Here is a 14,041-nt window from a genome sequence, read left to right on the forward strand (position 1 = left end):
ACAATTGAGTTCCAGTGAGAGCTCTTTTCTTGGCTTGTTGATGGCCACCTTTTTTCTGTCCTCACATAGTGGAGATACAGAGCTCCCTCCCTCTTCTTATAAGGCCACCGATCCTATCGGATTAGGATCCCATCCTTATGACTTCATTTAACCTTAAGCCTCCTAAAAATCCTATCTACAAATACAGTCACACTGGGGGTTAGGGCTTCAACACATGAATTTTGGGTGACACAATTCAGTCTGTAGCATCAGCCTTGCCCACTAGGGAAATTCCAGGACCATTTGAGCCCAGCTCCATCCGAGGATACCTGACCACACCAACCCTTTCTCTGGAGAAAATCCCGAGTGTCATGTGTGAGAAGAAAACAAGAGCTCTGCACCTTTAACAGAGTTTTGGGGACAGTCAACAAAACAGAGGGACAGGGAAGGCTAGATTTCCGTACTGAAACCTGGAAACTGATTCCAACCTGCTTTGTTTGTGATAGATGAGCATTGGATATGAGCTCAGCTGAAGGGAATTGGGAATGAGGTTTCTACATTCCGGACTGAACCTGACACTCAGCAATCCGCTCTCAGGTTCTCCCATCTCCAATCTTTTCGGACCTTAGGTTGATCTGATACCACCACCAGAACCTTCCTGGCTTCCATGGGATCCTGGGATAGCATCATGAAGACAGGTTTGTTTGGTTAGAGGATCTCTAAAAGCATTTTTGGCCCCCAGACAGCTCCAGCATCTTGGAGACAGGTGATACAAGAGCTCAGGCTGAACACAAAGGAGTCAGCTTCACAAAGATTAATGTTGCATCAGCTTTTCCAGACTCCGCCCAGTTCAGTCCCCATCCCCTCCCCTCCATCACCACGATAAAACATATCACACAAGCTGGGCTGTTCCTTTCCAGGCAAGATGGAAAAGTGTGCTGCAAACGTGCCCTTTGCCTCATATTGTCCTCTGTAGGACCCTCCATACCTCCTGGCCAGTCAGCCCTGGACAACCCCTTGGGGATCAACATTTTGGCCATAGGGGTTCTTCTGCCCCCCAACCCAGAACTGGTGCATGAGGCTGTATAAGCTAATTTCAGTGCAACACTAGGACCCTTGCTCCTACCCCCTCACACACACCTGTACCTGTGGGAGAACCCTGAGTGATGCTGCATGCTCCCCAACCCAGTCTCAACACCCCCTCCATCCAAAAAGAAATCCACATCTGGATCCAACACATGTGCAAGTAATGTAGAATTTACTGATTTCCATGGAAAGGAAAAAATGCCATATAGGGGGGAAAAATGCATGTCATATAGTAAAACTTAATGCAGTTTCCGCATTAGTCATATGTTAATTTTCTCTCTAGGTTTTAGACCAGGTTACCTATTATGAGCCTCTCACTCTCCCCATCTCTTCCCACAGAGCCTTGAAATCACCTTCCATCATCCAAGGCTTTTCAACTCTATTCTTCTGCAAACATTTACTTCCTTTCTTCAAAACAAACAACCCAGTCATTCGCCAAAACTTGAGCAGATTCTGCTCCTCAAGACTAGACCTTCAGGTCATCTTTCCCATGAAGGTCAAGGTCAAAGAGAAGTTCAGGTGCTACAGGGTAATCAACACATAAACCTGAGGGAAAAGAAAATGGAAATCTGGCCTAGACACTTGGGCTGAAGACGACACTGAAGCTGATGTGAAGAGCAACTCACCTCAAGACGGCTGGAGCACACACTTGGAATTAGTTAATTAGTGATGAGAAAGTATTTGCTTACCTCCATCTACACTGACAGCTCTGAGAAGGAAGCGAGTCTCTTCTATTTACCATCGTGTCCCAAATCTCCATTGCGCTGACCGCCTTGCACAGAGTAGGTGCTCTGTAAACATTTGTTGGCTGGTTGACTGGTCCCATTTTATGCTAACCCCAATATAGCTTATGCATGCATATATTTTAAAAAATAAAATAAGATTTTAGAGGGCACATTTAACCTAACTCAGTTAGACATACTTTGAGTTTGAGAAGAAATGTAAAAGGGCATTAAACATTATAATTGCATGTGTGTAAATTAAATTAGTAACTGATGTTACTAATAAGATTGTGGGTGTTACTAATAAGATTCCCAGAAACACAATCATAATACCGTATGCAGTAGGTGTTTTAGTGGCTCCATTTTATAGACGAGAAAACCAAGGCCCAAAGATGGTAATGAATTCACCTAAGTCATTTAGTTAACAGTAGCCAGAATTTGAATTAAGTGGACTGGTGTATGTGGGTTCTATCTGTGGTTAGATTGAGTGGTTCCGGGAGAGGGCTCTGGACCAGATATTTCCTCCTACTGCTACATCTGCCATTGTTTTCTGGGTGACTTGAGACTAGCTTTAAGCCTCTGTTTTCTCATCCATAATGAAGAGCCATCTGGAGGTGCTGTGCACGGTTCTGGCATGGTGACATCACAAGCACAAGGCTGGTCATCACTTCCAGGAAGAGTGGTTTGACAGAGAGTGAGCCCGCACGTGGTCCAGAATGCTGGCGAGGCACAGGTGGGTGAATTGCCCGGGGCCAGAATTGCTGCCAGAAGCCAAGGACTGTGAGATTCTACTCCAGGTCTGGGGGAGAGAATTGGATAGGACACCTACCTCACCCCACTTAGGATATTTCACCCTATAAACCTGGCGGTGACTTTGTGCTTCTAATAACCAGGCGGGTTGATAAGTGGGATAACGGCACAAGCAGGCCCTTTGGAGTCCCAGAGAAATTAGCTTTTTGAGGGAAATACAAAGGGATTGCATTCATTTCTAAGAAACTTCTAGAAACTGCTTGGTTTTTACAAATAGTATGGGCTTCCTTAAACAGGTCTGTGATCTAAAATATTTTAGAGAAAAGTTTAATAGCAAGGATTAGAAGAGCAACCACAAAAATGTTTCCATTAACAGCTATGAAGTTGTAAGACCCCATTCCCATACCATCCTGGTTAACCAGAGATTTTTGATGGACCAGGTATACTACATCCTGACTATACCTTATGAGACCGGCAGATGAGACCAACGGCTCCACCTGGAACTTGTAAGTGCAGAATCTCAGGCCTTACCTAAGATCTGCTGAATCAGGACCTGCAGATTTAATAAGACCCCAGGTGATTTGTGTGTATATTAAAGTTTGAGAAGTGCTGGCCTACAGGTCCTCTGGTCCATCTGATATTTTTCAAGCAAGGAAGCAGAAGCCCAGGAGAGGAAGTTTTTACTCCAGGTGACAGGAAGGTGGGGGGCTGTGACAGGGAAGCCCCATAGCCCCCATGCCCAGCGGAGGCTCGTCCCTACTCTTTCCTCTGCCCCAGCACCCCCCGCCACACCGCCCCCAGTTATGAGACTCTCTTCTCCATCCCCTTGCCCCAGAGATGGATGGAGGATGGGCCAGCTGTGTGACCCCTTAGAGCAGCACACAGCCAGGGACACAAAGCACCCCTGCAAGAGAAAGGAGCTGGAGGATGCACGCCTCCCAGAATGCTCTCAGGGTGTGCACAGTATGTGGAGAAGGATGTGGGCACCACGGCTGGTACCTTCCCTATGCCCGAGGCTTGCCTCTCAAACCTGCACGTGGATTTTCCCTGTGGGAACCTGAGATCTCTTTGACCACAGAATGTGCTAGGTTTGAAATATCAGGGAACTGATGCCTCAGAAGACAGCCCTTCATGAATGAATTGGTGGGTAAATACCTTGGTTTCCTCACCTGTGGGGGACAAGGACCACTTTGGGGTGACCCCATGCAGTCTTCTAGAGGACCTGGGCAAAGGAGCCCCCATTGCCCTACAGCAACACCCTTCTCAGGAGCACACCCTAAGCTGGCTTCCTCCCTTTCCTTATCTTACTTCCCAGCACCCCTTCTGGGGATTCCTGGGATCACCTCCCAAATCAGCTCCTTGCCCTTGAATCCTCTCAGAGTCTGCTTCTGAAGCAATCCAACTGGACTGAGATGAGAAGCCCAAAGATGGTCACCACACTGCACTGTAGGGAGGGTGGTTTCCTCCAGAACTTTGGTTCTGTGAATCAGTGATGCAGGTTTGGGGCAGAGCTGAACTGCCGTGGAGAATGGGGACCAGGGCTGGCTTGAGCTACCCCAAGACACCTTTCTCTTTACATTCCTGGAACAGCCTAGCTTCACATCTATGTACATCAGATACTCAGTGAATATTGGTTTGATAGGCACCAAATTATTCTCCTTCCAGGCCACCCACCAACCTCTGTCCAGCTTTGTGTGATACTCAGTAAGGTGTGTCTTGGTTTCATAACTGCTTCAAAGACTTGTTTGGTAAAACATAACCAGTGAAATTGAGAAAAGAGTTGCCAAAGCTTGGTGTGTACTGTTTGCATATTCATGAAGTTCCTATGCACTCAGTCCCATGGGCATCAAAATAAAGGCTCTGTATTCACTGTGCTACTCCTTCATTATGTATTCAGAGGTCGCCCACAGAATAGCTGTAGCTACAAGGGAGTCCAGATTAAGGACTCTCTGACTTTTCCCCAGCATTTCCCCTGCTCTGTTATGACTAGAGGTCTGCTGTTGACTCATTTGCGTAGGTTAGAAGGCAGTTGTGCAAACAACATTTTTTCAGATTTTCTTCAAGCATGAGAAAGGTCAATGAGATAAGATGATTAAAATGTTTTTTCGATTAGGAAAAAGAAAAAATGTCTGCTGTTAAGGCAACACCTTTCAGAAGCCCCTCTAAAACCAGGCCGGACCCTCTAAAACTTGCGCAGGGGTCAGCAAACTCTTTCTGCAACGGGCCCAACAGTAAGTGTTTTAGGCTTTGCAGGCCTCAGGTCTCTGTCCTAACTACTCAACTCTGTGGTGTGAAAGCAGCCAGTCACAATGTGCAAATGTATGGGTGTGCATGTGTTCTAATAAAACTTTATTTAGACACCCAAATTTGAATTTTATTTACTTCCAAATGTTATAAAAATAGTCTTCTTTTGACTTTTTAAATAAAATGTGACAATGATTCTTACCTCATAGGCCATCTGGCCTGCTGGCTCTCTTTTGCCAGCCCCTAACCTGGTGTTCTGTCACCCGCTCTCCACTCTTGGTGGAGGGAAGGAGGGAAGGAAAATATAATAGAACCGGAGAGAGGTGTTGGGAAGGAAAGCAAATTTCCCCTCTGCCCACATCATCCCTGTGCCCCATCTTCCATGTCCTGTAGAACAAAAACACCCCAAGTAGATAAGGCCTCCAGATGATCATGCAGAAATGTCATGGGTCTAGGAAGTATTTAAGTACCTAGAAAGTTTTTTGACATCTTGTACTGATGTGTCTTGCTTCTTAAATAACACCCCTGCCCCAAACTGAATCTAATGGGGAACCTTGCATGTTAATAAGATAAAAGTGAAGCTTTTATGTAAAGGGAGTCAGTGTTGGGGGTGAGGGAGAACCCCATGCACTCACATCCCACCCCCGCAGCGAGCCGGCTTCCTTAGGGGGCTCCAAGGAACACAATCGGATGACCACTGTCCTAAGAAGAGGAGGCAAGTCCGAACACCACTGCTGTTCCTTTTCCAAAGGCAGTCTTACATTCCTGGGATACACGCAGAAAGCTGGCCAGCATGCTGGATGCCAAGTGTGCCCTGGATCCCAGCCGGGCACATGCCAGGGCCTCCTCTACAGGGCAGACTCACACCCCGGGCAGAGTGTGACACACAGGAAGGGATTATTGTCAGGCAACATGTTGAGCTGGGTGGGTCACAGCTTAGCAAAGCATCGAATGACAGTCAAAACATGGAGCCTGGTGAGAACAGGAGAGACTGAAGTTAAGGCAGGGAAAATGCTCTTCCATTCCACAGAAACCATGCACACTGATCTAGAGCTGTTTGGTAATAGTCTCATCTTCCATATCACAGAAAATGTCTCTGTGATCACACATTCCCTTGTGGGTTTTGTTTGTTTGTTTTTGTTTTTTAATTTGGCCACACCGCACGGCTTGCGGGATCTTAGTTCCCCGATCAGGGATCGAACACAGGCCCTGGGCAGTGAAAGCGTGGAGTCCTAACCGCTGGACTGCCAGGGAATTCCTCCCTTGTGTTTTTAAAATTAGAGATTCACTGTGGTTAGAAGGGAAACAGGTGTGCTCACACTCAGAAAACTGGGCTTTACCCTCCAGGTGTGTCGAGTCTGGCTGTAGCCTTGGGCCCGTCACCTCCTCCCTGACCCTCGGGCCTCTTGAGTGCACAGCATTAGCTGCCCTGTGATGTCTTAGAAGGTTAAATAAGATGATGTCTACAGGTGCCCAGCCAAGGACTTAGCGAGCTTTCGATAAATATTTAAACTGAATCTATATTTGGACACCAAGTGAAAACTGAAGAACAGAAAAGCAGTCATTTTGGGGGGGCTGTTGTTTTGTATACTTTCAGAGGGTGCAGCAAAAGGAAGTTTACCAAAGGTATTAAATCCTAAAGTTTAACAAACTCCCCGAAGATATTGTAACAAATAATCCATAAAACAGATACAAAGCACAAGTGCAAAGATGATTGCAAAAATATATGGCAATTGTGATTAGAAAAAAATAGTTGGTAAACATTACAGAAACCCTCCTTTCAGACGCCTCAACAGATCCTTTCTAAATCAGTTACTCGGTTTTCATATGATCTGGGAGAAGATTATATAATTTCAAAAGTGTCTGTAAACTACTCATTTGCATCTGATTTCTCAATGTCTAATTTGTTCATCAGCCAAAACTATATGTATAAAACCGGCTTTTTAATCAGCTCACAGAATGTGTAGAAGAAAATTAATCTTCCATTATATGAGAGAAGAATTCTTACATTCGGAATTATTATGCATTTTGCACTTGATACAAGGAGGAATGATTTACAGAATTGTGTTAGCTTGTGTCTCTATAAACATCCACTTTAAAAACTGCTGCAAATCCAAGGTTGGTGTGCTGCATTTTCACACCCCCAGGAGCTGACGTGAACTCGGAACAGAGTTTTCATGGCACACGCAGAAGAGGGCTTGAGCAGGTTGCTAGGAGAATAAGGCATCTTTGCCTTTTGTCCTCATTTGGAAAAGAGAAAAAGAAACAGTGGCTGGCTCCATGGGAAAATTCTAGGGAAACCGTTCTTGTGTGGCTGTATTCCTATCAGGCAAGGGGAAGGAAATTTCCACCAAAGCAGTGGAATTTCTGCACTGGAGCCGGCACCTCCCCCTGCTCTGGCCACCTGAGTCTTAGCCATATGCTGATACCCACGCTGTGTGGGCTCAGGAATTGGTAACTTTCACAGGGTCAGTTCCACTCCTGAGTTCGTTTTTAACAAGTAGTGCAGGAAGTAACTTCACCCACGGGGGCCTCAGTTTTTTCATTGGTGCACGAAAGGGACTCTGAGGTCTCTTCCGTAGTGTTGATTCTGTGACAATCTGAGACCAGACTTCTAACTACTTCTCTCCAGCACAAATCTTAGGAGCTGGAACCCTGGTCTGGAAGCGGACTGATCCTGGTGGAGTTGTTTCCCTCTGACAGCCATCAGAAGGACTTGCCCTGGGCTTCCCCGGTGGCGCAGTGGTTGAGAATCTGCCTGCCAATGCAGGGGACACAGGTTCGAGCCCTGGTCTGGGAAGATCCCACATGCCGCGGAGCAGCTGGGCCCGTGAGCCACAACTGCTGAGCCTGCGCGTCTGGAGCCTGTGCTCCGCAACAAGAGAGGCCGCAATAGTGAGAGGCCCGCGCACCATGATGAAGCGTGGCCCCCGCTTGCCACGACTGGAGAAAGCCCTCGCACAGAAACGAGGACCCAACACAGCCATAAATAAATAAATAAATAAATAAATTTTTAAAAAATTAAAAAAAAAAAAAAAAGGACTTGCCCTGTCCAGCAATCCCACGTCTGGGTATATACCCCGAAGAATGGAAAGCAGGGTCTCCAAGAGATATTTGCACACCCATGTTCATAACAGCACTATCTACAGTAACCAAAAGATGGAAGCAACCCAAATGTCAGTCAGTGGATGAATGGATACAGAAAATGTGATGTACATTCATATATATATATATACACACACACACACGTACACATATATACACACACACACATGCATGCATACCATTCTGCCTTAAAAAGGAAGGAAATTCTGACACATGTTGCAACACGGATAAACTTTGAAAACATTGTGCTAAGTGAAATAAGCCAGTCACAAAAAGATAAAAAACTGCACGATCCCACTTACAGGAGACACCTAAAATAGTCAGATTCACAGAGACAAAGGGTAGAATGGTAGTTGTCAGGAACTGGGGGGAAGCGGGGAGGGGAAGTTGTTGTTTAATGGATATATTGTTTCAGTTTAGCAATTTGAAAAGAGTTCTGGAGACTGAATACATAACAATGTGAATATACTTAGCACTACTGAATTGTGTACTTAAAATTGGTACCAAGGTACATTTTATGTTATGTGTATTTTACCACAATGGAAAAAAAAAAAAAAAAAAGACTTGCTTTAGGAGACCCCAAGCCTCCACCTAGGCTGGGGGCCTTGTCTTGCCCACTTTGTTCTGGCCTTAAACAGAGGGGTCTGTGAACTTGGATGAGGAAGCATTTACATCTTTAATTTCACTAAGCTTTAATTAAAATGTGGTATTTCCTTCCATTATAGATGTAAATAATAAATCACAGAAGTATCAGCAGTATCTGAGACTTTGTCACTGAGAGAAATCAGATTCTTTCCTATCACAAATGTTACAAATTCCTTAAAATATTGTTTAGGTTTATCAGCAGTTCAAAGTTCTATTAGTATACTGGCTGCTACATCTTGTTAATTAATATGTTAATAAAGAAGCACATATATTCCTATATCATAAACTGTTAAATATCTTGATAATTCTAATTCAATATAACTGGTTTCCTTCATAGTCCTATGTCTTTTATTGAATGACTTTTAGAATATTAAATTAAATTTTAGATAAAAATGAGAAGAGCTCACAGTGCTTTAATTTTCCACAGAGAGGCTGGGTTTTTTGTTTTCGTTTTTTTGGGAGGCTGGTCACTAAGCATGTGTTGATGTGGATATATCTGAGGGACAGCCCATGATATATTTCACTGAAATATGCAAAGCCCGTGTCTGTTTCCATTGTACTGTCAGCATCAGTGGAAGGCAGAATCAAGGCCCCCAAAGATGTCTGTGTCCTAATGCTGGAATCTGTGAAAACGTTACCTTACGTGGCAAAAGGGATTTTGCAGATGTGATTAAAATAAAGATCTTGAGATGGGGAGATTGTCCTGGATCATCAGTGGACTCAAAGCAATCACAAGGTCCTTTAAAGAGGGAGGCAGGAGGGTGGGAGAGAAATTTGAAGATGCTATGATGCTGGCTTTGAAGATGGAAGAGGTGACCACGCACCGAGGACCGTAGGCAGCCTCCAGATGCTAGAAAAGCCACGCAAACAGATTCTCCCCCAGAGCCTCCAAAAGGAGTGCAGGCCTACGGACACCTTGATTTTAGCCTCATGAGACCCATTTCAGGCTTCTGTCTTCCAGAACTGAGATAATAAATAGGTGTTGTTTTCAGCCAGTAAGTTTGTGGTAATTTGTTGCAGGAGCCATGGGAATCAGATACAACATGGAAACTGCAGAAGAGTTATGCTTAGCAAAGACACCCAGAGAGAAGGCGGGGGTAGGGGGGTGAGAGGTTTGCTTATATGTTTGTCCTTTGAGAAGTAGTACTTCCTTGCTGTCTTCACAAAACAACAAAAGTTTCACAGAACAACTGTTACCTTTAGACAGCACTCACCCCCACTACCTATGATGCACTGATATTCTATTTGTTCTATTCTGTTCTATTCTATTGTATTCTATTCTATTTGTTGATAAGATTGGTCTCGCAACCTCTTAAAGAATCGTGACCCATAGAATGCATCTCTGAATAACAATTACTCCTTAATTTAGGAAAATATGGTGATTGTGTGTGTGTGTGTGTGTCCCCAGACCTTTATCCAAAGGAGTAAAGTAAGCTTCATAAAGTGTCGTGGTTTGGGGCAAATTCCTTCCTGGTGATTCAAGACAACTGGGGCTGTGAGGAGAGGAGCAACTGGCCTCCAGAGAAAGGAGGGCTCCAGGGGAAAGGTCAGGAGTGAGAGCTCCACATGGCAGAACCAAGAAACTTTCCAGAAAAGTAACATTCAGGGTTCCACTTCAATTTGCTCCCATCTACCCTGAACTCTGACTTACCCCGTCCCACTTTCTGTTGCCCCAAGCTTTCTAAGAGTCCTCAAGAACCGCACTCCCATTTCAGTGGCAGTTGGAGAAATAAAACTTGGATTTCATACAGGAAACATTTTGCATTTTCAGTGGGATTTTGAAAATCTTGATAAAATCATATAGCATCCATTATTAATTTTAAGGATAGCCCATAAACATGGAAATCTTTTTTTTTTAAATAAATTTATTTATTTATTTTTATTTATTTTTGGCTACGTTGGGTCTTCGTTGCTGCGTGCAGGCTTTCTCTAGTTGTGGCGAGCGGGGGCTACTCTTCCTTGCGGTGCGCGGGTTTCTCATTGTGGTGGCTTTTCTTGTTGTGGAGCACAGGCTCTAGGCGCGTGGGCTTCAGTAGTTGTGGCACGTGGGCTCAGTAGTTGTGGCTCGCGGGCTCTAGAGCTCAGGCTCAGTAGTTGTGGTGCATGGGCTTAGTTGCTCCACGGCATGTGGGATCTTCCCGGACCAGGGCTCGAACCCGTGTCCCCTGCATTGGCAGGCGGATTCTTAACCACTGCGCCACCACGGAAGCCCCATGAAAATCTTTTTTAAATGACCTTGAGCTAAATAGTACCACTGTTCATTTTGTTTACTCTGCATATTAGGAAGATATTCTTTTAACCCTGCAAATAAGCACTGACTGACCTAAAAATGTAAGTGCAAAAGAAATGAAGCCTTTAAAGACTGTTCATCTGTGTTTCTGTTTTCCATCCCTTTGCCTCAGGAGCTGTGAGGGCCTATGGGGGGGATTCTGAGCATGTTAGTAGTAGGTGACTTATCAGGTTACACAAATCTCATGAGTTTCAAAGGCTACCTGGTACTGAGGGGTGTGGGTGGGTCCAAGGCTCATTCTGGGAACCCAACATTTCTTTTGAAAACCCTTCTAGTTACGCATAGGTAGGTACAAATGCAACTACTATTACACTTGACAACCCCAAATAGTAAACAACAAGTGCATACTGAACACTGGCAGCATCTGTTAGTGTGTTATAGGCAGAATAATGTCCCCCCTCCACACCCCAAAGATGTCTAGGTCCTAATGCCTGGAACCTGTGGATATGTTACCTTACGTGGCAAAGGAATTCAGACAAGGCACGAGAGAACAGGTTGTCTCACTCTACCTTACCTGGGCCTCAGCTGGAAGACTTGAAGCTTGGGAGCTGGAATCATCTGAAGGATCTTGTAGTCACACGATCTCGTAGCCTCTCCATGTGGCTTGGGCTTCCTCACAACATGGTGGCCAAGGGCCAGTGAAAAGAGTGGAGGAGGGATGAGAAAGATAAGACCAGTAGGAGGTGTATTACTTTATATGAACCATCCTCAGAAATCCTGCATCACTGCTTCTGCTGCACTCGATGGCTGGGAAAGTTACACGTACAGAAAAGGTGGAAGCTGCCCCTCTATTTCTTCCCTTAGAGAAGTGGAGTAAATCAGATCTGGATTATTTGCTTACTATGGCCTTGTGAACTTGGGAAAGTTGACTATAGCTCTGATAGCAATAATAATCCAATGTTTTAGGTGTTATAATCTATCTTTTACAGAAAAGTAAACTGAGGCTTATAGAACTCCTTGTTCCATTGCTGGGATAATACCTGCAGCTGACAAAGCATTTGCCCACATACCTTATTCAGATGTTCACAACTGCCCTGTGAGATGTCACTGCTTTCTTCCCTGGGCCAAACAACTGAATGAAGAACACAATTTCAGCTAAAGGTCTCGATTACATGGCCAAGGATGGCGTGCCCCACTGGACTAATAGCCAGCTCTGCACTACCTTCTAACAGTAGGATTATACAGCCACACCTTTGCCACATAACTCTGCAGGGTCCTCTCATGGTGGGTGGGGTGTTCTTCCCTCCCCTATTCTGGGCACAGTCCTGTGACCTGCTTTGGCCATGGGGATGTCAGCAAATGTGAAGAGTGCAGAGGTTTGAAATGAGCTTGCCCAATGGGGCTTGTTCTCCTGAACTTTCCCAATCACTAAGAGACGCACATGCCTCCTGAAGCCCTGCGGTGCCAGGAGGAGAATGAGAGCTACATGAAGTAGAGAGGCATGGCCCTGCAGAGCCCAGTCTAGATCAGCCTAGAGCTCAAACTGCAAAAATGCCAACACACTTTGTGTGTGTTCTGGTCCTCACCCCAGAGTCATTTCCTCAGAGAGCAAAATGCAAGATAAGGAAATTTTATCTTGGCCCTTTCTGAATTACCCCTCTTCCTGGTCCCTGCTCTCCTTTCCTGCCCTATGTGGCCCCTCCCCACCTCCATCTGGAGCCCAAAGCCTTCGTGAGACGCTAGTTCCCCACAACGACCCTCTGCTCTCTGCAGATGACCCTATGAGATGAAGCAACCTCTGTCATATTACAGTCTACACACATGTCAAATAAAAATCTCAGAGCTCCCCAACCAAGCGTGCAAAGTAATCTAATGAAATCAATTCAAGCTCAGGTAAATAGATAAAGCACATAAGAATCCAGAGACACAGAATGTTTTATAAATTTTCTAAATCACTTCTTAGAGATAATTTAGGTGGAATAGCTATGTAGCTATGTGTAAGGGCACCTGTGCACGCTTGGGGGATGGGGAGCATTTTGATGTTTAAAGTTATGACAATAAAGTTTTTCCTCTGGAGGACACAACTCACACCGCTGCATTTCAGGAGAACGTAGCTGTATATGGTTCGGCACTAGCAGAAATGCCCTAAATTTACACTTTTACTTAGACATGACCAGAATTATTCATCCAACTGTAACTCAGTCACTGAATGTTGGAGTGTGTAAACCCTGTGTTCATGTGTGTGTGTGTGTTGGGGGGTGGTTCATGGCCACCTTCATTTATAACTATTCTCACTCTCTGTTCACAATCTCTGAGTTGGATTCAGAAATTGAACCCCAAAAGCAATGCCTCTTCTACAGATAGTCCCCTGGAATGGAGGCTCTCTAAGGGCAGGCATCATCTTTTTCGTCTTTCTATTTCTAGAATGTAGCACCCTGTCTAGGACAGAGTAGGTGATCAAAGAAGATCTGTTGAATGAATAAATGAGGGAATGAACGAATGAATGAATGGGATGGTTATCAGGCTTTTCCTTGATACTTCTGGTGACAGGAGAAATTCACTACTTTGAAAGCCAGCTTGCTCTCATAGTAAAGTTTTCACTCACAAATTAAAGTCCCTGGAAGGAATATCATATCAAAATTGGCCCGAATTCTTGGCTGTATTCACATAAGATGAATCTCCAGTAACCTCCTTGTAAATACCACTGGGTCTCATGTCACTAGAAAAACTAACTTTCATTTCAATTCAGCTAATATTTATTGAACACCTACTATGTGCCTGGTATGATGGGAGGGGAGCCCTTACCTTAAGAGAGATATTTACTATTTTTCATCAGTTAACTTGTTGAATATTCATTGCCCTTACAGTGACCAAGGACTGTGCAGAAGAGAGATGGTCCTTGTCTTCATGGAAATTACAATTTAATGGGGGAAGCCATTAATTTGATAAGCATTTATTGGGCACCTACTATGTGTCAGGCACTTATAGGTGCTGGAGCTAGAACAAGGAATAAAGCAGACGGAAATCCTGGCCCTCATAGAGTTTATATTCTGGTTGGGACACAGAACACACTCAAGATAACTAAGTAAAGTATGTACTGTATCAGATGGGGATGAGTGCTAAGAAAAAATTTAAGCAAGAGTATTAACTTCCTATTGTTGTTGTAACAAATTAGCATAAACATAGTGGTGTAAACAACACAAATTTATTATCTTACAGTTCTGGAGGTCACAAGTCAGAAATGAGTTGATAGGACTGGATTCCTTCTGGAACCTTTAGG

The sequence above is a fragment of the Eubalaena glacialis genome, chromosome 1 (genome assembly GCF_028564815.1).
Source record: "Eubalaena glacialis isolate mEubGla1 chromosome 1, mEubGla1.1.hap2.+ XY, whole genome shotgun sequence".
Taxonomy (NCBI): domain Eukaryota; kingdom Metazoa; phylum Chordata; class Mammalia; order Artiodactyla; family Balaenidae; genus Eubalaena; species Eubalaena glacialis.